At 35.3% G+C, this 22,639-nt stretch overlaps 1 protein-coding gene and 3 pseudogenes across 1 annotated transcript in view; 3 read left to right on the forward strand and 1 right to left on the reverse strand.

Moving 5' to 3' along the window:
- Window positions 1-22,639, reverse strand: part of LOC138305441 (angiopoietin-related protein 7-like) — a 163,936-nt gene that overhangs the window by 40,811 nt on the left and 100,486 nt on the right. The gene's annotated exons all lie outside the window — the stretch shown is intronic.
- Window positions 1,084-1,854, forward strand: LOC138306506 (uncharacterized; annotated as a pseudogene).
- On the forward strand, window positions 6,452-7,721 carry LOC138306507 (uncharacterized; annotated as a pseudogene).
- On the forward strand, window positions 9,666-10,436 carry LOC138306508 (uncharacterized; annotated as a pseudogene).

Genomic DNA, 22,639 nt, shown 5'->3' on the forward strand with positions numbered 1-22,639 from the left:
CTAGGGAATTTTGGCGTGACATTGGTAAAATTGGAATTGGAGAACAACGCAAGCAAAGAATTACATGGGAATTAATTGATGGTGGTGGTCATATTGTTACCGATACTAAAGCAGTGTGAAATAGATGGAAATTAGACTACAGTGACCTATATTCTACATGCTCTACTAGCGACAATAGCTTTGATGAGGTTCACCTAAAGCGCATTCGAGAGGAAACCAATTCCGTCGCGGGAGATGATTGTGATAGTAGTTCTCTAAACGCCCCGATAACGATGGAGAAAGTAGAAGTTTCAGTAAAAAAAGGCAAAGCTCCATAAAGCATCAGGGATAAACAACTTACCGGTGGAAGCGCTAAAAATGATGCATGTGTCACATTACTTCATTCATTTTTTGAAAAATGCTTTGAAAATAGAGTGGTGCCTGGAAAATGGAAGGAAGGAATAATTAATCTACTAATTAAGCCAAATTCCACAGACCCTCGGAACCCCTTAACATATCGCGGGATAACACTTTTATCGGTACCATGTAAAGTTTACTGCGATATTATAAATACCAGACTTACGAAGTGGTTAGAACGGGAAAATAAACTGGCCGACGCTCAAAATGGATTCCGTAAGTCAAGAGATTGTCAGGAACATATTTATACATTATATACCATTATAAACAATAGAAAATTGAAAGGTCAATCTACATTTTCAAGTTTTATAGACCTACAGAAAGCGTTCGACACAGTAGATAGGGATTATCTGTGGTTTAAATTACAATCAGCTGGTTTTTCGTTATATGAGGATGTAAAATGTTATGTACGGATAAATGGAACATTAACCGACAGCTTCAATGTACGGCGGGGCCTAAAACAGGGATGCAGCAGCCTTTTCTTTGTGCATAAATGACTTGATTGAAATCCTTAATCAGTCAGGATGTGGTGTCAACATAGACACAATGAATTTAAGTGCTCTGTTTTACGCGGACGACATAGCGCTCATCTCGGCAACAGAAAGTGATCTACAAAAGTTATTGAATATTGTGGCGGAATGGTGCTTCAAGTGGAGAATCACAATTAATACGACAAAGTCCTAAATTATTCACTTTCGCCCCAATTCTATATCACGTACGAAGTCTGTGTTCACATGTGGTACAAATGAGTTGGAGATATGTAATGCCTATAAATATTTAGGGCTATGGTTCGATGAATACCTAGATTTAAAAATGGCGGTAAAGGAACTTGCAAAATCGGCCAGCCGAGCTTTGGGGATGTTGTCATCGAAATTTATAGCTGCCGGATGAATGAGTTACTCTGTTTATACAAAGCTCTATAGTGGTTTAGTAAAACCAGTTCTATTGTATTGTTCAGCGATATGAGGCCAGACTGAGCACCGCGTCATCAATAACGTGCAGAACAGAGCTATTAGATTATTCCTGGGAGTCTCCAAAAATACTTCTAACTGTGGAAAAAGAGGGGACATGGGTTGGATGTCATGTTTAGCTACGCAGCATATTGAAGTGTTTCGTCTACGCTGTAAACTAAAACCATTGCCAACGAATAGACTGATATATAAAGTGTGTAAATGGTCCGAACGGTATGGCAGATCATGGGACTCAAAGACAAACAATCTGGCTTCTAAATATAATGTAACTAATATTATAAACTGTGCTACATCGATAAGTACTGCTATGAAGTCTATTAAGCAGTGTGTGTTTAAAGTTATATGTGCCGTATTTTTCATACTCACGAATCAAGATGAGCTTTTGATATGTTATTTATTACCAAAAGTTACCAACATTTTGAGAATTACAGTATTTCCAATGCTTACGTCTTAATTTTACGAGTACATATAAGAGCTGAAAATGAATTTTGGCAGTACTGCCAAAAATCATTATATGTACATCTATAATGAAGTCAAATGAGTAAATACGGTCGGACCATAAAGCCAAATCGTAGTCTACAATTTCATTTAGCATTTTTATAATGTTATTAGTCATTGTAAAGTGATTTCTGCAGATATGTTTCCATATAAACATACATAAGGCATAAAAACCAACAATTTTACAGTACTTAAATTCTGTGTTGCAACTAACGTTTGTCTGACATCTGGAACCATTTGAATGATTTTCACGGCTTAATTCATCAAACCTTACGATTTTCAATAGATTAATGAAGAAAAAATAACATGTCAAAAGTTTCGTCCAGTTACGGCACATATAACTTTAAGTATGATGAGCAGACCTGGATCACGGAAATATGGAATGATAATAGAAATGTAAACGGAAATAAGCTTAGGACATATAGAACTTTTAAGAAAGATTTGAAAACTGAAAGTTATGTTTCCTGCATTATGCCTAGAGGTCACCGTAGCGTTCTTGCTAAGTTGCGTTGTGGCAGTTTGCCATTGAACCTCCAATGCCTTTAAACGAAAGAACTTGTCCATTTTGTCAAGATATCATTGAGTCTGAAGTTCATTTTATTTTTAACTGTAAAGCGTATTGTGATTTAAGGAAAACTTACATATTTGATAGAGTAACTGTTTTATGTGAACATTTTGAAAGTATGTCTTCTGATAATCAACTTCTCTTTTTAATGAATTGTGATGTTTTACAAGTTAGTCTTGCTAAATATATCTTTTTAGCGATGAGGAGAAGGCGATCTCTATTATAATAATCTTAACTTATTATAACTTTAACTGAAAATGTTATTTTATTCACATATATTGTCCATAATTTTAGTACATTCGTGTCTCGTAAGCCAATTAAGCCCAATTTGTACATTACATATAGCAAGTGTATCATGTATATGTATTTTTCAATCAGATTGATGTATTTTTAAACTAGAAACAGTAATATTATTTACAATGGCATATCGAAAAAAGAACTATTCGAAAGCAAGGATTTATAAGTGAAAACAGAGATTTAAATAGTAGGGATAAGAACACAGGGGCCTGGCACGAAATTTTTTATCCAATAGTATACGTATATATATTATAGTATCAAGGGTATGAACTCGGCGGTCGAGAAAAACGGACCTATTTTGAAAAATTCGTTATCATTTTAATAAATGGGTTCTATACAACATTGAAGGATATCTTACCTTAAAGAGAAATAATCTATCTTTCCATTGAGTGCTTGATGAACAAAATTGGCCAAGTATTGACGAAGTTATGGCTTGATGAATCGGGAAATTTACGAAAAATATGCCAGGTAGACATTTTCCTGTCCGGTCGAAATGTCGTTTCGGCTCTAATGGGTACCTCAAAAACCAAGCCAAAATCACAAAATCTACGCTTGTGGTGGTAAACAGTACCCAGAACTGTGTTCATCCACAATCTCCTTTGGAGGTGTCATGACCAGTACTTTGTAGAAACTCCATTTAAACATCGTGTAGCTCACTTACTTTAACCGTCACCGCCATGTTCATTTTTCTCTCGGAACGCTTCACGACTTTACATATCGTGACTACATTATGCAAATTATGTTATGTTGTGCTTGTCGGTAAACTCGAGAAGCGTTCCGAAGAACAAATGAACATGGCGGTGACAGTTAAAGTGTACACGGAATGGTTTGGTATATAAGGCTTGATAAATGTGTCACTGTATAAAATTTAGAATGGAGAAAGTACGAGTTTCATAGCGAATACGGTATTAGAGATAATGCGACTTTTCTCTAGAACACACCTGAAGCCCCAAGCCATTGACCCCGATTCGGGACCCCTGACCTGTGACGTCACGAGGACAACGGGACCTACTCTACTCACATAAGATAGAGTGGCGATTTTCTGGCGTCTGCAATCTGATATAAAACTATTTTGCTTGTAAATATCGATCTTTGCAGACACAAATACATGTGTACATTATCCTCAATCATAGATATGAGTTTGGAATACGTCTTGAAAATAGGGATTTATACCATGGCATATATTGATGTACCTGTCGTAGATAAATGAACATTTCTGCGCGCGATTTCTGCACAATTATACACAATATAATGTGTATAATAATCCACGTACGTTGTAAATCTACGGTATTTTGAAACCACATATACATGAATATTATGTAAAAGATTCTTGACTATGTTATCCAAAACCCGACTCGGGTCGTTGTACTGGTCAAACCCGCTTTACAAATTTCTGACTTTTTCATATAACCTACCCATACGAATTAAATTATGATTTTAAGCAGAATTTTTTGCATATATGTAAATGCATCTACTAATTGCGTTATATCTGAAATCGATCCATTTTCATATAATACAGTACATCCGACGACTTGTTGATATTTCGCTCAATTTCATTTATTAGTGTCTTTAATTGAAAAAAATAAATCATGCACGAGTCAGACGAAAAAAAGAATGAAGATGTCTATGTCTAATCCAAGTTACAGATATCAAGTACAGAACAAAATCAGAACTGTTCTTCCGAATAGCCAATGTCGTGCTGCGTTTATCTCTTTACCTGTATACTGCAGTAACTAAAACGCGTGGTCAACCGAGACCAATGAGGGGGCTAATAACCAGATTACGTAAGAAAGGTGTTTAGTGACCTGTCACGCTTCGTTGATTAGCTCACGTCAGGTGTCAAAAGTAAGATCTCAAGGTACGGGTAGCGATGGTCCATAATTTTGTAGTGAGGTTATTAATGGCATAATTGTTTTACACCTCTTATATAATACGTGGGTTACAGTTAAAAGAGTGTTACCGTGTCGAACCTAAAAGATAACAAGGGGTGAAATTCACCTAGTTGTATACATGAATTGTTTATTTCCAGAATTGACCAATGCATTACGTTGTGTGCTCGGTGTGATATATTGAGTTGTCTATGATTTTATTTACGTAGATTTAGTTTTTTATTAACAGAGACTACAAAATTTAGTTATAAATGGCATGTCGAGAAAGCACAATGCAAATTATGATGCACAATGTCAGTAATTTGGATATTTCTGGGTAGTTGCTAGGATTATTTGGCTAGTTCCAATGCGCTTTGGGGTTGTCGCCGGGGCGGTTTAGGCACGTGTTGGGGGGCTATAACGATGTCGAAGCAGTATATTAATACTAATAATGATAATCTATCTTGACCAATAAATGTGGATCTGTTACTATATTGTTAAATATAAGACACCATTGTTCTCATACATGGTTCATGTTACATGGTAGCTATGAAAAGGACAGATAGAGTTAGTGTCAAGATTATATTAAATGAATTGATAGGGGAGGGTTTGGGAAATTCATAATGTGCACTCATTAGGTTTATGGTTTTTTTATTTAATCTCCACCCTCCCAATTTATGTCTATGATATTTACGTGTATTGTAACTATGAAATACATTTAACACCTGTTCTTTTCGTTATGGATTGATTCTTGAAAAACCATTGGCCTAAGTGAATGTTTTATTTATTCAGAAACTAATTACAAATGGATAATTTTATGAACATCAGTTTTTCGAATTCGTCTCTTTTTAAATGACATTATTAAAATTGAATATTCCCCAGGTTTGATAATTTAGTAAGCTGTTAAAACAGAGATAAGATCTCTACTTAATTAAAAGTTTTTACACAAGGTACACCTGGCTTATACCAGAAACATAAATAACTTATAATTTCCGCTAATCTACTTATGTATTTAGCATGATTTCAGTTGCAATATTTCCTATTTTATATATAATTAAATCGTCACCATTACTGTATACTGTATATATATATCTGTAAAATTCTCGTAACCCCATTTTAGGAATACATATATGTCCACCTTTGTGCTATAACCCCACTACCAAACACCTCACTGCCGTTGTCCTCGTGACGTCACATCCGGTTATTCCCCAAATCAGCATGAGCGGCCGATTCCCTGATTAGCAGTTGATATACAGGTAAAAATCGAGCACTTCGGAGGGCGGTATCTCGGTACTGAAGCGGCCGATTTTGATGCGGTTTTCAACATTCTTGTCAGGAGATCAAACAGAATAACATATCTTAATATCATTTTCCATTCCGTGTACACTTTAAAGTAAGTGAGCTACACGATGTTTCAACACAAGACATTACATATAATGAAATGACTCTGTATACTCTAGTTAGTTGTGTAACTTACGGAAATATTAATTGTGAAAATAACAACCTGTGATGTCAAATACCAGTTCATGGTTTTGCTGGTAACCAAGACAATGGTGGGGGTGGTGAGTGGGGTGTGTGTGTGGAGGGGGGTGAGGTGTCATACCTCTTAGCACAGGGAAAGGTGTGTTCTTGTTTCTCCTACTTTTTTATAATAACATAGGGGCAGTTATGTTGTGACAGCAGTTAAAATCTGCTTCACATATCCCTTACCTGGATTTTACCTGTGTTCTCCCACATTACCTGGATTTTACCTGTGTTTTCCCACATTACCTGGATTTTACACAATGTTTAAAGTTATCTAATTTCATCATTATTTAAACAATATTTACATATCATATACCATTTTCAACAGTGTGATGAGTGAAGAATCAATAAATGACAGTAATCAAAATCAATTATCAAGGCATATAATGGATTATTTGATGAAAAGTTAATACATCTAAGATTTTGGATAATAAGATTAAAAGTCTTCAGATCAGCATCCAAGCTATATTTTATAAGTATATAAGGACATCAGAGAGGTTTGACTATCACAGTTCCCTACCCACCACCAACATGGCAAACGCGCAGATTCAGGTGAAATTTCTTAGAAATAAATTTGGAAGACAGAACATTGCTTAGTATGGTTACATCTACTGTGTGAAGAACAACAGAGGAGAACGCACCTACTGGAGATGCACCATACCCGACTGCCCCGCCACACTGAGTACCCGCAACAGCATCCCTACAGGAAATGACCGCCACCCCCATAACCATCATCAGGACCACGCCAAGATCATCGCACTGGAGATTATGAAGAACATCCGTACCCGCTGCGTGGAGGAGGTGAAACCCATACCCAGGATCTACGAGGAAGAGGTTACCAAACTGCGAACTCACGACTGGAATAACTACACACTCTCCACTGTCCAACACCTACCAACATTTCAATCTAGCAAGACATTACTCTACAACGCCAGACGTACCCAGACTCCTCAACTACCAAAGACAATCCAGGACATCAATCTCGAGGGAATGTGGACAGAGACGACCGCTGGAGATGAATTCCTTCTACTTGACGATGGTGACCAATCCCGCATCATAGCCTTTGCGACATCCAGCAACCTCATCGACCCATGTAACGCCGATACTCTCTTCTGTAATGGAACTTTCTACACTTGTCCGACCCAGTTTCACCAGATCAACACAGTTCATGCCCAGATAGGAAATCAGATGTACCCGCTAGTCTACAGTTTATTGCCCAGCAAGACCTACACAACTTACCAACGATTTTTCACACTACTAAAGACGATGATGACGGAACTGAACATCCAACTCAACCCGACTACTGTTTTCCTGGACTTCGAGACCGCTACCCAGAATGCCATTCGCTCCGTATTTCCAGCAGCCACACCGAAGGGATGTTTTTTTCATTTCACGCAGTGTATTTGGAGGAAAGCCCAGCAAACCGGACTTCAACAACTCTACGCCGACAACGACGATGTCTGTCTGGTTCCACAAAGAAAGGTTGAACACTCCCACCCAAATATCTACAGCATCATCCGTGTGTTCCAGGAAATCCAGGCCAACAACGAGATTACGCGCATCCAATACGCAGCCGGAGGGCAAACTAGACCCAGAGCCTAACGGTACCGGAACATCGACAGCCGCCTTGCCCAACTGAAGGAACGTTTGGAGACTGGCGCAATGGATGTGATACAGTACACAGACGCAGCATCCCATCTTCTGCATTTAGAGCGATGATAACAAACTTTCATAAGATGTGCATCTCATTTATGTCCAGTGCGTGCTTTAGGTGTCATATGTTGTACATGTGTATATATATGTGTGTGTGTTTTAATTTTAATTAATTATCCCTCATTAATGTTTAAGTGTAGTGCTTTAAGTTTCATATTTTGTACATATATAAATGTTTGAATTTTAATTAATTATCTCTAATTGTGTAGTGCTTTAAGTTTCTTATGTTGTATATATATGTTTTAATTTTAATTAATAATCTCTCATTGATGTTTAAGTGTAGTGTATAAATGTTTTAATTTTAATTAATAATCTCTCATTGATGTTTAAGTGTAGTGCTTTAAGTTTCATATGTTGTATATATATTTAAATGTTTTAATTTTAATTTATTATCTCTTAACAATTAATGTTTTATTACATTTAATATTTCAAGATATTGTGATGAAATATGAAAACATTTGTAATGGGAATAAAATACAGAATAGGTATATTAACAGTTAAATAGAATTGTGACTAAGTCGTTATATAAACCTTACTGGAACGATATCTTACAGGAGAATTGGGAAGCATTATGTGATAAAGAAAAAAACTTGTGTGAAATATAAAGGCTCACCTATAATACGTCGTCGCTATAAGGAGGAGTATTGTATCGCTCGGCGACTATTCGACAAACTTCATCGCAGATGTAAACGTAATTATCAATTACAGAAACAACGCGAATTAGAGGAATCACTTGTTAAACACGATTCTAGGGAATTTTGGCGTGACATTGGTAAAATTGGAATTGGAGAACAACGCAAGCAAAGAATTACATGGGAATTAATTGATGGTGGTGGTCATATTGTTACCGATACTAAAGCAGTGTGAAATAGATGGAAATTAGACTACAGTGACCTATATTCTACATGCTCTACTAGCGACAATAGCTTTGATGAGGTTCACCTAAAGCGCATTCGAGAGGAAACCAATTCCGTCGCGGGAGATGATTGTGATAGTAGTTCTCTAAACGCCCCGATAACGATGGAGAAAGTAGAAGTTTCAGTAAAAAAAGGCAAAGCTCCATAAAGCATCAGGGATAAACAACTTACCGGTGGAAGCGCTAAAAATGATGCATGTGTCACATTACTTCATTCATTTTTTGAAAAATGCTTTGAAAATAGAGTGGTGCCTGGAAAATGGAAGGAAGGAATAAATTAATCTACTAATTAAGCCAAATTCCACAGACCCTCGGAACCCCTTAACATATCGCGGGATAACACTTTTATCGGTACCATGTAAAGTTTACTGCGATATTATAAATACCAGACTTACGAAGTGGTTAGAACGGGAAAATAAACTGGCCGACGCTCAAAATGGATTCCGTAAGTCAAGAGATTGTCAGGAACATATTTATACATTATATACCATTATAAACAATAGAAAATTGAAAGGTCAATCTACATTTTCAAGTTTTATAGACCTACAGAAAGCGTTCGACACAGTAGATAGGGATTATCTGTGGTTTAAATTACAATCAGCTGGTTTTTCGTTATATGAGGATGTAAAATGTTATGTACGGATAAATGGAACATTAACCGACAGCTTCAATGTACGGCGGGGGCCTAAAACAGGGATGCAGCAGCCTTTTCTTTGTGCATAAATGACTTGATTGAAATCCTTAATCAGTCAGGATGTGGTGTCAACATAGACACAATGAATTTAAGTGCTCTGTTTTACGCGGACGACATAGCGCTCATCTCGGCAACAGAAAGTGATCTACAAAAGTTATTGAATATTGTGGCGGAATGGTGCTTCAAGTGGAGAATCACAATTAATACGACAAAGTCCTAAATTATTCACTTTCGCCCCAATTCTATATCACGTACGAAGTCTGTGTTCACATGTGGTACAAATGAGTTGGAGATATGTAATGCCTATAAATATTTAGGGCTATGGTTCGATGAATACCTAGATTTAAAAATGGCGGTAAAGGAACTTGCAAAATCGGCCAGCCGAGCTTTGGGGATGTTGTCATCGAAATTTATAGCTGCCGGATGAATGAGTTACTCTGTTTATACAAAGCTCTATAGTGGTTTAGTAAAACCAGTTCTATTGTATTGTTCAGCGATATGAGGCCAGACTGAGCACCGCGTCATCAATAACGTGCAGAACAGAGCTATTAGATTATTCCTGGGAGTCTCCAAAAATACTTCTAACTGTGGAAAAAGAGGGGACATGGGTTGGATGTCATGTTTAGCTACGCAGCATATTGAAGTGTTTCGTCTACGCTGTAAACTAAAACCATTGCCAACGAATAGACTGATATATAAAGTGTGTAAATGGTCCGAACGGTATGGCAGATCATGGGACTCAAAGACAAACAATCTGGCTTCTAAATATAATGTAACTAATATTATAAACTGTGCTACATCGATAAGTACTGCTATGAAGTCTATTAAGCAGTGTGTGTTTAAAGTTATATGTGCCGTATTTTTCATACTCACGAATCAAGATGAGCTTTTGATATGTTATTTATTACCAAAAGTTACCAACATTTTGAGAATTACAGTATTTCCAATGCTTACGTCTTAATTTTACGAGTACATATAAGAGCTGAAAATGAATTTTGGCAGTACTGCCAAAAATCATTATATGTACATCTATAATGAAGTCAAATGAGTAAATACGGTCGGACCATAAAGCCAAATCGTAGTCTACAATTTCATTTAGCATTTTTATAATGTTATTAGTCATTGTAAAGTGATTTCTGCAGATATGTTTCCATATAAACATACATAAGGCATAAAAACCAACAATTTTACAGTACTTAAATTCTGTGTTGCAACTAACGTTTGTCTGACATCTGGAACCATTTGAATGATTTTCACGGCTTAATTCATCAAACCTTACGATTTTCAATAGATTAATGAAGAAAAAATAACATGTCAAAATTTTCGTCCAGTTACGGCACATATAACTTTAAGTATGATGAGCAGACCTGGATCACGGAAATATGGAATGATAATAGAAATGTAAACGGAAATAAGCTTAGGACATATAGAACTTTTAAGAAAGATTTGAAAACTGAAAGTTATGTTTCCTGCATTATGCCTAGAGGTCACCGTAGCGTTCTTGCTAAGTTGCGTTGTGGCAGTTTGCCATTGAATATAGAGACAGGGCGTTATTGTAAGCCTCCAATGCCTTTAAACGAAAGAACTTGTCCATTTTGTCAAGATATCATTGAGTCTGAAGTTCATTTTATTTTTAACTGTAAAGCGTATTGTGATTTAAGGAAAACTTACATATTTGATAGAGTAACTGTTTTATGTGAACATTTTGAAAGTATGTCTTCTGATAATCAACTTCTCTTTTTAATGAATTGTGATGTTTTACAAGTTAGTCTTGCTAAATATATCTTTTTAGCGATGAGGAGAAGGCGATCTCTATTATAATAATCTTAACTTATTATAACTTTAACTGAAAATGTTATTTTATTCACATATATTGTCCATAATTTTAGTACATTCGTGTCTCGTAAGCCAATTAATGGCTGGGCATTTTTACTAATGATGAATATTTTTTTCTTGTAAATGTTGTGTAAAAATGTTTGACACGTTAATAAAATATATTATTATTAATAAAATATATATTATTATTACTATTTGTAAAATTACAGGTAAAAAATCTACCTGTAAGTCAGTACTTTATCACAACAGACTATAATTGCTGTGCCATTGTTCTCCAGTGTTTGTATAATTCCTTTCACCTCGAAAAAGTGGGAGAAAGAGGAACCGTGATTGATTGACAGTCATTCAAATGATCCACGTCATTGCAACTCACACGTATATTGTAAAGATACGTCCTTGTGTACACCAAAATGTACTATTAAAACAATTTAAACCAGATCATTCAAATAAGTAGAGATAATCACTCATCGTAGTCCACACCAGAAATACAAATAGAAACAATTCTGCAATTTGTTTTTACAAAATTGCATTAGCAAATATAAATGTGATTCTTTTTTTCTATACAGAGACATCAACTTGAAAATCCTTGAGACACAAATAATTTAATTACTATTTAAAAATATGCTTTATAATATAAACACCTATCTAGGTATCAGGACATCTCGGCACTTGGAGACCTCGGCACTTGGAATTAGAGTCACTTTGGCACTTTTCCGAGGTCACCTCGGCACTTTTTCAGATATAGTTTCACTTATAAGTCCTTGATATATAAAATACCTCTTATATATCAATTGCACTTGTTTATTTTGAGCTAAACAGATATATGTAAATACATGTACAAGAATAGTCTATTGAATAATTCTTTTTTTTAATTCTAAGCAACGATATTTCATAAACACATACGAAATTCTTTATTTCCGTAAGTATACAACTTATTGGAATATTAACATAAAATATACATATATACAATCAACAAGGGTAAACATTAAATTATCATAGACAAATTGAAATGTACATATGTGATTAAGTGATTCTGCTGTTGTTTGCCTCAATTATGTACTTGCCTAATAAATTAAGATCTTTTATGTTATGTGTATTTAGCAATTCAATAACTTTGTAAACAGATGGCTTTACCCAAAAATAGTTTTTAATGTATTTTCTCCGAATATCTGAAAATTTTGGACAAATAAATAAAAAAATGATATTCATCTTCTATTTCGAAGAGTTCACAGTTTCTACATAATCTATTATTCCTTTCAACATTTCTATATCTACCTGTCTCGATTGCATGATTATGAGCTGAAAGACGGAGTTTGGATACATAAATTCTACAGACTTCGTTAAATAAAATTGTAATGTTACGTCATCTACTAGATATCTAAAGAGATCACATTTACTGGAAGTGCTTATTGACAACAACAGTTGTTTTGTCTGATCATCAATTCGTTGTTTAATTAACGGAAGTAAACTGATATCAGCAGGTGACTGCCTTAACCATATATAACCTAACCCAAGTTCAGATAGTTTCTGTTTAATACAGTGAAATACGTTCAAGCGTCCGGAATTGCCTTTTGGATCGTTCAAACCACAAATCACGTGGATAGTTTCAACCAGTCGTATGCGCGTTTATCGGGTCGGGAATAGCGTCAGTCAGACTGTGGGCGGAGTTTAGCAACAGCGATAATCAACTGAGGGCGGAGTTTACCTGTTATAACTGTTACACAATTAATACCGCAACAATTTGGTATACAAAATCGTAATATAAAAACAGAACTACATGCATGTATATAATCATGACCTACATGTACATAGCCATAGTAACAGGTTAAAGTGAGTGGAAATTGGTATTTGGTACCTTAACTTATCGATACTATTTCATGTGAAAGCACAGAAGCCAGAGAGTCGTTACTTTATACATGTACATGTATATTCCAAGCATCAAATTATGATTTCTTGAACTACAACAGAGTGTTTTTAGCACAACTTATCATAGGTTGAATACAAGCATAGTTTTAAACATACAACTAACAATGCATATTAGAGGTGGCCTGTCTGCTTCCGGATGATTTGTTTGTTTGATAATTTTAACGTCCTATTAACAGCCAGGGTCATGTAAAGACGGCATCCCATGTATGCAGTGTTTAGGGAGACTGCGGTATGTTGATGTTGTGTCTGATGAAACATCTTCATTAGGCCAAAAATATATGTCTGTTTAGGGTTACCCGAACGATCCTAAATTTTTTACCCCCACCCTATTTTTTCTGTACCTAAAAGGATACTCCTAAGCCAATCTGAGCTGCTAATACCATCTTTCTTAGTCAAATCTCCAATTATTAATATTGTTAAATAAAGAGTCAAGAGTGAAAGACACTGATGCTTAATCATTTTTATTGATTAATAGGAGTCATATATCTGCTTAGTAAACAGCTCGTTATTGCATCTAAGCTTGACAAAAATATTTATATATAAAAAAATCCTTGCCTACCAACCCTATTGTTTTGCCAATGTAACCTTAAACAGACATAGTTTTTGGCCTTATATATACAGCTACAACCGTGTATGTTCCAGGGAACGTTTTATGAAGCGGTCAAGATATAGTGTTATTGTCTTTCGATGGTTATATGGAACGATTAAATTTAAAAAAAAAAAAAACATGTTTGAAATCTTTTTATCTTAAAGTGTATGCTAACAAATCTTTGGTACAAAGGTGTGACCAAGTCAAATCAGTAGTTCCCTTTGAAGTCAACATTGTTTGCGCTACACCACAAGGAGTCTAACCAATCGAGGCAACCTCCCATAGTTTTCATTGGCTGTCGTAACAGAATGTTACAACATTTGAGGGGGGAGTCTAATCCGGACGCTTGAACGCAGTTCACTGTAAACACTAAAAAAATATGTTTTGGGTGTACTTTTTCAGTTTCCTTAAAAAAAGAACTGATATATTTACTTCAAAATACAGTTATTACTATTCAATAGTTTAAACCAATACTTGAAGGCTTTGAAGATTTGTTGATTTACCAAGGGAAAACGACCAAGTTCATAATAAACCATTGCATTACAAGTTGATTTTTTTACACATAAAATATTTTTACAAAATTCTATATGAACCTTTTCAACTTCATCAGCTTTCAATCCCGCCCATGTTTCACAAACATAATGAAGGATGCTAACAATATATGTATCAAATAAATGTAATAAAGTTTTAATATTGAAATTTACTTGATTGCACTTTGCCCGCAAGGCAAAAACGGCCTTGCGAGCTTGACTAGCTACGTGTTTAATAGTGTTTTTGAACTTGTTATTAAATCGTAGTAAAACGCCTAAATAACAAAATTCATCAACAACTGAAATACCGTTTCCTTCATATGTCCATGATTCCGATTCCTTAATATTCCCACCATTTCGAAAAACTACAATTTTGGTCTTTTCAGTGTTAACAGTTAGCTTCCATCTTTTAGTGTAATCACATAAACAATTAAGCAAACTTTGTAAACCTTCGACAGATTCAGAGAAAATAACCAAATCATCGGCATATAAAAGTAAAAATAGACTGAGATCACCGAATTCGTATGTACTTGCACCATTTTCAATAAAACTATTTTCAAAAGCATTTATAAACATGGAAAAGAGTAGACGGGATAAGATTTCCCCTTGCATCAATCCAATATGACTAGTAAAAAAATCAGAACATTTCCCATTCATAAAAACACATGATTTTACAAATGAATACAGACCCTTAATAACTTTCAAGAATTTCCCTCTGATGCCCAGTTTGATTAACTTATACATGTACCATAAACTTACTCTATCAACAAAGTCGAATGCTTTCCGAAAATCAACAAAACAGCAATATAATCTTTTTTTTGGTTGATAAAGATTTGGAAATTATAGATTGTAAAACAAAAATTGCATCAACTGTACTTAAACCCGATCGGAAACCAAACTGCGCATCCGTAAGAATTTCTTGATCAGAACAAAAATTTGCAAGTCGTTTGTTAAGAATAGAAGTGAATAATTTACACAAACAGCTTATTAAACTTATTCCTCTAAAATTGTTAGGGTCTGTAGTAACACCCTTTTTATGAATAGGACAATAAGTGCTGACGACCAGTCTGCTGGAAAGCATTCAGCTTCTAAGATATTATTGAAAAGAGTGTGTAATGATGGAATCAGCATATTTTTACAGAAGATAAAACATTCGTTGAGCAGACCATCCGGACCATGAGATTTACCCTTCTTAAGATTAGAAATTGCAAGAGTTATTTCTTCCATAGAAATTGGAGAATCTAATTCATTAAAGATGACGTCATTTTCGCAATCGCTGTTATCAGTATCGGATACGAAATTACCATCTTCATTACCGTGACCTGCTACGTTTTTGAAATGATCAAAAAGTTGATCCATTGGCATTTGAGGAGCTTTTGTTTTTTTCTTTGCAAAAAGTTTGTAGAAGTATTTTGGATTATGTTTTCTTAAGTACTCCATCATGTCACCCTCTTCACACACATATTGACGCTTTAGTCTACATTCCATTACTTTATACTGCTTTTTCTTAGTTTTGAGTACATCGTGACTTAAATCATTTTATCATAATTGAAATTATATAGGGCGTCAAGATATTGCGTTCGTAAAATTTTAATTCATCGTTAAACCATGGTTTGTCTTCTCTTGTCATTAACCTTTGCCTCTTATCACAAGTATTTTTTCTAGTATCATAGCACGATTTCATAAAAAAGGTTTCATTATACTTTGTAGTTCAAGAGTAAAATTTTTAACACTTTCATCAATGGAAATCTGATTCAGGTCACCTCTTATCAGTACATGATTATGCAGCCTGTCTAAATTTACATTTAATGACTCCATAAATAAATGTTTTGATTCATCGTTCCATACAAATTTAGGACGATCTACGCCATTATAGGAATCATTTAAGATATCAGCATTAACATTACGTTTAGCACATAACTGAATATGCAAAGGTGAATGGTCCGAGAATTCAGTAAAGTTACCAACAATAAATTTCTTAACCACTGTGAATGGTCCGAGAATTCAGTAAAGTTACCAACAATAAATTTCTTAACCACTGGATTCGATCAACCACAGTGTCATTTGCAATAAAATCGTCATTTTCACGAGTACGACTATTTAAATCTCCAATCAACATAACATTGTGACGTTCCATAATGACAGTTTAGTGAAGAGATCAGGCGCGTATACCGGTACTTTAAATAGTAGCGTGCTATTGAAATGACGAATAAAAGATTTTCACACAAACACATTTATAATGCATTACATCAAATTTCCATCTACATGTATATGCTTGATTTCTATTATCGATATTTCATAACTCAACAATTGTAATATTTAACATTTTATAGTGTTTCCCGCATCAATCACAAGTTTAAGTTTGTTTTATTTTTCAGATTGTCGAAAGGTTCTTCCGCTTACCATGGAAAATGTATTCTCGGAATATTTTTTCATAACGGATTATATTACTAGGGTGTGCATTCATGATCATATATATACAGTATATGTGTACATAAAAGCTCATTGCTTACAATTCAATAGGCATCAATATTAGGGTCGCACATGTACATTTACAAATGTACGTACACAGCTACTGTAATAATGAACATTTGAATTCGTGTTTCGTCATTTGCAGTTCTCTCATTTTATAGTTCATGCATATAATAAAGATATAAAGAATGAAAATATTTCACTTCCAGTTACATGTATTCATATTCAAATTAAGTCAATTATGCATAATCATTGATGACAACAACGATGAAGATAGTGATGCACATGCATACATGTAACATACGGAAACTTCCGCACGTTTTGTCACGATGTAAAGACGACGAAAGAAAATGTTGAAGTTGAACGTTGGAATTTAATGATGATAACTTTGACTTGACGGATGGCTATTCTGGAGTGTCCAGAATATAGCCGTTGTGTTCCGTACAAAGTCGGAGACCTAACTGACTTACAAATAAAATATTTCATGCTTAAATAATGTACATACAATAAAATTACAGAATTATGATTGACAGATATCGCTCATTGGCAGATTGATCAGCCGTGGTCAGTGTCCTTTAGGCAATTAGGATGGCCGTGACATTAATCCGGTTACGTAATAGAATGGAACTTAAAATCTTTCAGAAAAGTTATCAAAGTAAATTGCCAGAGGATATACACAGTTATCACACATATGGGGTTTTATCTCAAATGTCACAAACGTAAATATGATCAAGAATATAACCTTAGGAATGTCAAATTACACACAATAGTATTAACTGATAATTGATGTTAAAATTTAGCAACTATTAACGCAAGTTCAAAGCACTTTAAAATTTATCACAAAATTCTTTGTGATACATGTATATACATGTACATGTACACTGGAAAATACTGTAAAATGTTCTACGTATATTTGTAACCGGTGTAAGAAATAAGGGTATTTGACCACATTTCACATCAAACAACTCTGCAATTTACAATTACAAACAATTAATTATTCATACAATGTATAAGTGTAATAAGCTAATTCATTCCAACGTAATCTAAAGGAAAGCATATATTGTAAACATCAAAACTTTGAAATACGACAGTACGTGAAATGTACTGTCACATTGTACGGGGCACAGGTAAGTTGGGTATAAAGTTCACAGTGTATGAACGGAAGTGTAAAGTTTTGTGGTTTTTTTTTAATTTCGTAGTTGCGAGTCTGTATAGCGGTACTTGGTCACTTGCTAAGACAAATGAAACAACGGTTAGTGAATATTTTTTGCCAATTTTATTTATTCTATACGATTTTGCTGTACTCTAAAGTTATAAACGGCGTCATGGATAGCAATTTGAACTACCAGTGACTAATGAAGTTTTGAGTGTTAACCAGCATTAACATTTCAGACACTTTTCGTGAGTTGATCTGCTGTTCATCACCGAAGAATTGAGACACCCGCCTAATATTTTGCACTATTTTAAGGTATTCTGTCTGGCTTTCATCATTTCAAGCACCATCACATGTTTATAAATGAATCCAACAATATAAAACACATAAATACATATTAAGGGACACAATATCTTTGACTTAATCGTATTTTGAAGTTGTAGGATGACCAGTTAAAATTGTAAAGTCACTTGCATTGTCTTGAAACTGCGATGTATAGTTGCTTGCGAGGGCACTTGCATAGTCGCTTGTTATAAAGAGGAAATATATTACGAGGACGTCTATAATGTTAAACAAATTTGTAGTTACGAATGATACAGATATTTGGTGTTTTACTGACCCGTATACCGTGCCTGTTTTCATTTACCCCGCTTCGGTACTCACAAGTGACGATACAAAAAGCAAATAATGATTATACTATACACTTCCGTTCATACACTGTGAAGTTAAAGCTGACAATTATTAAAATGATTTTTTTAAAAATAAGTATACTATTTTTTCAAGAATCGTTTATGAGACATTCCCCGGTTGAGGACAGCCATTTTTGTTTTACATTCCGGCGACTCATCGCCCCCTATATAAAGCGCGTGAATCGACACACGTGCGCTCATTCATGTACCTATATACCTAGCAGTCCACAGGTTATATCACCTACAAATAGGTAAACAAAACCCTCACCTGTAAAACTATATGGAACTTTTTTTAGCAAGAAAACTTGTCAACTCCTCTAAGTTGTCATTTAGATGTTTCTCAAAATAAAATTCCAACGCAAGTGAATAGAAATCCAAACAATAATCCGTCCACATATCTCCACGTATATCATCGTACCTGATGCACTCAACTGACCATATACACGTGACTATAGTACCTGACCCGAACGAGCGACAAGGACACACACGTGTCGATGTACGTGTACGTGTAAAACCTAGTGTATATTGAAGTGTTTTATTAGTTCGTATTGGACATATGTTGGGATATAGCTGACAACACATTCATCTATTACTTCAATGAAATATTGTCAGGTGAGTGCAGTGTTTATTTTCAATTTGACATTGTTATTTGCAATATCGGGGCATGTGTATCTGAGACAAGACATGTTTAGAATGACACACGTGTGTCAGATTTTGATTTTGAAGAGTTTTGCGTGCCGTAACGCCATATATAACGTTTCGGGGCACGCGAAAAGATAGGAAATGGAGTAGGAAGAGCAATGTTTATAGAGAAAGCATAGAGTGAGGAGTCGTCTGCTATACCTATATATCTATTAATTTGGAAGACGTCTCCTAGATCCTAAAAGGTCCTATCGTGGCATCGTCTAGCAGTAACCAGCCCCACCCATCAAGAGCAGGGGGAAAGGAAGGAACCTAGCCTATCAATTTGGTATATAGATTCTATAATTTTGAAGCCCTTCTAATTCATCTATGTAAAAATATCTAAACTATAACCTGTACCTATACCTATCCTCTGGGCCGGCGTTAGAACGAATATACGTACCCGGCCTACAATACCTTTCGGCCGGGTACGAATTGGTCCCTATGTGTCGTAGTGGAGCACTGCCTCCGAAAATCACTCGGGCATAGTTTTCTATACTTTTTTGTATGTTTCCAATTATTTTTAGCGTTTACATGCATTTACATATTTTTTTTTGTCTAAAACAAACATAACTACCATTCATAATATATACCGTACCGCTCACAAGACGTCAAATTCACAATTTGTGGCTTGCCGTATAAATTCCCTTCAGAATGACCTTCATATGTATTATGCAAAAAAAAAATAATGATCGATGAGAATTTGATATTTCATATAGTTCAGTTTTATTCCCTAGTAGGTAAGCGATATCAAAAAAGTACGATAAAATGCAAAGAAACGTTTTATAATGGTTTGTATAATCATAACTTTGCTCCATTAGCAGTAATAGGCACCAATTGTAGCTCTAAAGACGACACCATTTTCTGTCTAAAAGTCTTTTGAGCTACAATATTGCAGCTAGGCCGGCGTTATCACACCTACTCTTCATCGAAAGACCGCAGAGGGGTTTTCATCATGCAAGGCTGGGCATCCTCACACGGGACACCGTCTTTAAGTCCCATCCGACGGACTAAGTGTTAGTAGTTAGTTGGTTGTCGTGCGCATGCTCGTGAATTTTTTGGTGTCCTTACATTAAAACACAAACCAAGACTGACTCCTTACGAAAACTATTCATCTTGTCAATGTCTCTGCTTTCTATGGTGGCTGATTACGGCCATCTCGTGTTGTTGTGTTGTCGTGTTGTTGTGTTGTCGCCTTGTCGAGTTGTCGCGGTCTCAAACTGCGACAACCCGAGATTTAACAGTTAAAATGTCGACTTGTCGCGTTTTCGAACCGCGACAAGTCCACAACACGACAAGACGACAAGTCGACAACACGACAAATCGACATTTCAAACACGCTAATTAGCGAGTACAGAATCTCGTGTTGTCGCGGTAAAATGTCGACTTGTCGTGTTGTCGAGTTGTCGACTTGTCGTGTTGTCGCTTTGTCGTGTTGGCGACTTGTCGTGTTGTCGAGTTGTCGACTTGTCGCCTTCCTGTTACACATGCGCTAATCATATGAAATAGCCACTATCTTTGAATATAGAAAACTGAAGCCAGTGCTTTGTGAATATTTGGTGTGTTTGTAAGATATTCGATGTACAAAATTGTTTTAAATGATATTTTTCCCCATTGTTTACTCTTTTGAAATGTATAATACTTAACGGAAATTATAATATTAAATTAGTTGAATATTAACAAAACAAAGGATACTGTCAGAACACAGAACAAAAATGTTTGTACAATGAACTGTAACAGAGACGACAAATGTATATCAACTTAAAGCTGACAATGCAAGTTAAAAAATGTACATTTGAGATTAAAAAAAATAATGAAATTTTCTTATTTCAAAATTTGTTTCTGAGACAGCCCATTGCGTTTCTAAGGACGGGCAGACGCCATTTTGTTTGAACTCAGCTTGGATACGAGACGCCTGCCGACCCCTATATAAAGCGCGTGAATCGACACACGTGCGCTCAGTCATGTACATATACACCTAGCAGTTGTCCACTGTGTATCACCTACTGATACATAAACAAAACACCTTACCTGTAAATATCTGTAGGGCTGGTTTTAGCAAGCAAACATGTCAACTCTTCTAAGCTGTATTTAGAGGTTTCACAAATTTAACTTTCCACACAAATGAATAAAAATCCTGATTATAATCCGTCCACATATCTCCATGTATGCTATCGTACCCGATGTACTCGATTGGCCACTTGCACGTGACCACCTGCCCCGAACAAGTGACGCTTCCATATATAAACTACCAAAGGCACACACGTGTACATGTGCGTGTAATATCTAATATGTTGAAGTGTTTTATTTGCTCGTATTTGACATATTTTGGGATCTAGCTGACATTATTACTTCAATGAAACCTTGTCAGGTGAGTACAGTATTTATATTTAGTTTGACAATGTTATCTCCTATTAGAATTTCCGTGTCTGTTTACGTTATAGTCAACATGGATCTCGCACGTGGAAAGAAAGTATGAATTCATGCATTACTTTTAATTTAACTGTATATATCTTTATATGGTTCCTAGAAACTTTATTTGAGAAAACATTGAAAGTACTAACCATTTTATTATCATTACGTCTTGGGTATATAGTGCAGTAGATCTAGAGCCGGTGAAGTGTTAGTAATGTTACACCTTGAACAACGAGCGTTCGACTGATTGCACGTATGTGTGGTTCACGCGCTTTATATAGGGGTCGGGTACCCGGTGTTGTATCCAAGCAGAGTTAAAACAAAATGGCGACTGCCCGTCCTTAGAAACGCAAGGGGTTGTCTCAGAACCGAATTTAGAAAAAAAATATTGAAAAAAAACTTCATTATTTTTTTTTATACTCAAATGTATATTTTTTAACTTGCATTGTCAGCTTTAATATTGTAAAATCTCCTTTAAAAAGATTGTGTTATTAATCGGTTAAAACTTATTCTTCCACAATAGTCAGTGTTATTCAACTCTCAGGGTATCAAATAAACGATGCAGCTGTTGATTAACAATTTGTTTATACCACACGTGGTATAAACTCTGTACGCATTCTGATTGGCTGACACGGTGAATTTTGACCGAACTACGTCTTTATGAGTGTCGTGTCATCATTTGTCAACGTCATCAATAATCGAGTGACGTCATGCTATGCTGTGATCGCCGCTTGACGCCAAAACTGCTGTTTTTTTATCGGCTAAAAGCGGATATAATTGTGGTAGAAACAGGTCACACGACTCGTGGTTGTTGGATATGGAATTTATTCCACACTCGTAAGTTATTTTTTAAAAGTTATAAAAGACACTCGCTTTGTAACTTTTAAAAAATAACTCACTCGTGTG

Source organism: Argopecten irradians, chromosome 13 (genome assembly GCF_041381155.1).
Source record: "Argopecten irradians isolate NY chromosome 13, Ai_NY, whole genome shotgun sequence".
NCBI classification, from domain to species: domain Eukaryota; kingdom Metazoa; phylum Mollusca; class Bivalvia; order Pectinida; family Pectinidae; genus Argopecten; species Argopecten irradians.